Source organism: Schistocerca nitens, chromosome 6 (assembly GCF_023898315.1).
Source record: "Schistocerca nitens isolate TAMUIC-IGC-003100 chromosome 6, iqSchNite1.1, whole genome shotgun sequence".
Taxonomy (NCBI): domain Eukaryota; kingdom Metazoa; phylum Arthropoda; class Insecta; order Orthoptera; family Acrididae; genus Schistocerca; species Schistocerca nitens.
This window is the reverse complement of record NC_064619.1, coordinates 641,830,110-641,833,030: the sequence shown is the minus strand read 5'-3', so window position 1 is coordinate 641,833,030 and position 2,921 is coordinate 641,830,110. Positions and strand designations below refer to the sequence as shown.

Sequence of the window (2,921 nt, the reverse complement as noted above, 5' to 3'; positions counted from 1 at the left end):
ATTCGTTACTCTTTATGATACAGCCCGTGTGCGAAACTCTCTCCATGGTCAAACAAAGCGGCTGCCTGTGTCGGTCGGACCTTAAACAGGGCCCGGTCAGAATCAGTACAAAATACTTTTGGTTGTTAGCTATAGTAATCACGGCATTATTTCATTGATTTATAATCGAATGTGATACACGTTTGAGCGGCGAATGTCGACCCATTAGGCCGACGGGATAAATCCACATTTTAAAAATTTCTGCATTTGATATCAACTTCTTTGATGACCCTTGTGTCATAGTCTATGCCAGTTAATATTGCGTCTAGACACCGTTTGGTGGCGACCCTTCAGAGTTGGTGCATTTGGTTTTCAGGAACTTGCTTTCGGTACAGTCCGTTGCGTTAAAGGGGAGACAACGAACTAAGGGTTTCTACGAAGAAGTAAGTGAGCCGTACCGTCTCCAGAAGCAGCCAAAAAGACTTCGTAACCGCGCAGGCATGACGCTTATTTGTTAATATATTACAGTTTAGAACACTAAAAATCACGAAATTAAGTCGCTTTCATTAAAAGAGTATATTCTTAGTGATTAAAATACTTCTGCGTACGTATTATGTCGCGTCATTGCTAAAAATTAACAACAATAATAAACTAAAACCGACGTTTCGGCCGAATTGCAACGGCCTTCCTCAGGGCACGACTGGTTTTGCATGGGGATAGGTGCTTCTATTTATTACAGAGTATCGATGTCTGACGTCACTGTTGTAAAACTTTTAATTGGCCCTCTAATATGATTGGGCAACGGCCTTGCCGCAGTGGATACACCGGTTCCCGTGAGATCACCGAAGTTAAGCGCTGTCGGGCGTGGTCGGCACTTGGATGGGTGACCATCTAGGCCACCATGCGCTGTTGCCATTTTTCGGGGTGCACTCAGCCTCGTGATGCCAATTGAGGAGCTACTCGACCGAATAGTAGCTGCTTCGGTTAAGAATACCATCATAACGACCGGGAGAGCGGTGTGCTGACCCCACGCCCCTCCTACCCGCATCCTCCACTGAGGATGACACGGCGGTCGGATGGTCCCGGTAGGCCACTCGTGGCCTGAAGACGTAGTGCTTTTCTAATATGATTGGCTAGTCATGACGTAAGTGAAAATGGAAGGAGAGAGGCTGTTCGTGGATGTCCATGTCGTCAACGATTGGTAGCTGACCTCCAATCAGCATTCGGCTTCTGGTCGGCAAGTTTTCCTCCTGGTGTGCGCGGAAGTGGACTGACGGTTGCTCTACAGCCGTTTGTGCAGATACGTCCGTGTCCTGTTTAGATTCTGCCCCGCGATCGCTCGCGGTCCGTTGGACTGGGATGGCCGGCAGCCAAGACGCCGGGAGTTTGTAGCCATCTTCTCTGATGATTGTTGTCAGGCTGCTTAATAATTTCGATCGCCTCCCGTATTTTGCGTTCTCGCATCCACGATTCTTTCGCCAGTACTCGGGCTTCCTGGAACCTGATAGGTTGTCCACAGTCACTGTGGTGTTCCGCTATCCCCGATTTATTATGTTGTTGTAATCGTACATAGCGTTCGTGTTCTTCTACCCGTAAGCTGACAGGTCTCCCTGTTTCTCCTATGTAGGTAGCTCCGCACTCAAGCCGTAGTTCGTAAACACCTGCAGTGTTAAGGTTGTTGACTACATCCTTGGTGGAACCTATCATTTCGTGGATCCTGTGACTGCTTCGAAAAACTGGTCTGAAACCTCGTCGGCGGAGGACGTTGCCTAGCCGTTCACTGACGCCTTTTACATGTGGTAAGCGTACCAGTGGAAACACCTCTCCTTTGCCTTCTTCTCGTGTTCTGATCCCTTTGGTTTTAGCTACCTTTCTTATGATGTTGTCATCATATTCTTCAGTGGACTTTGCTAAACGTGGGAGTTCACTGGTGTGAGCTGGAATACGAGCAGAAATCGGATACCTGCCGCTGTAGTGAGGTAGAAATTACACTATTCGGTCACGTTCCAAGGATCAGTCCCAAGATTCATTTTGTCTCAAGATAGGTCCCCTACTCTTGCTTTGAATATTGTTCTCAGTTTGTGGGAAGACTTTTTTATTGTTTGCTGCTAGAGAGATAATATTCTTTCGGAGGTAGTACGTACTGTCATACTCCCTCAACCAAATAATCGGACGTGTTTAGTCTTTGCAGTATGCATGTATTAGCGTAGATTTACCGGCCGCCAGAACGAAAAATTATCTTATCTGGCGCAAAGAGCGTACGTATGTGCCCAGGGCCGTTGTTTGCTCAGATGTTCTGTCCAGGGAGAGCAGGAGCGGCGAGTGAGGCGTGTGTTTGCCTGCACTGTTTACCCACACATTTCTCCCTGACGTACTCCTCGAGAAATGCGAGCAAGAGCAAGCTTTCGGACCGACGTAGTTTCTGTTCCTTACTGTCTAAACATTTACCGGAGACCAGAATTGGAGCTTCGCAACTTCAGAGTCGTGATTCCCTGAACAACATAACTGAAAGCACAGGATAATTTCGGAAATTTAAGTACCGGGTGTTCAAAAAGTCAGTATAAATATGAAAACTGAATAAATCACGGAATAATGTATATAGAGAGGTAGAAATTGACACACATGCCTGGAATAATATGGAGTTTTATTAGAACCAAAAAACACAAAAGTTCAAATAATGTCCGACAGATGGCGCTTCAAATGGTTCAAATGGCTCTGAGCACTATGGGACTCAACTGCTGTGGTCGTCAGTCCCCTAGAACTTAGAACTGCTTAAACCTAAATAACCTAAGGACATCACACACATCCATGCCAAAGGCAGGATTCGAACCTGCGACCGTAGCAGTCGCACGGTTCCGGACTGCGCGCCTAGAACCGCGAGACCACCGCGGCCGGCGATGGCGCATCATGTGATCAGAATAGCAATAATTAGCATAAGAAAG

At 46.9% G+C, this 2,921-nt stretch overlaps 1 pseudogene; it reads left to right on the top strand.

The window, feature by feature from the left end:
• Positions 1-776: 776 nt before the first annotated feature.
• Positions 777-894, top strand: LOC126263784 (5S ribosomal RNA; annotated as a pseudogene).
• Positions 895-2,921: the final 2,027 nt, after the last annotated feature.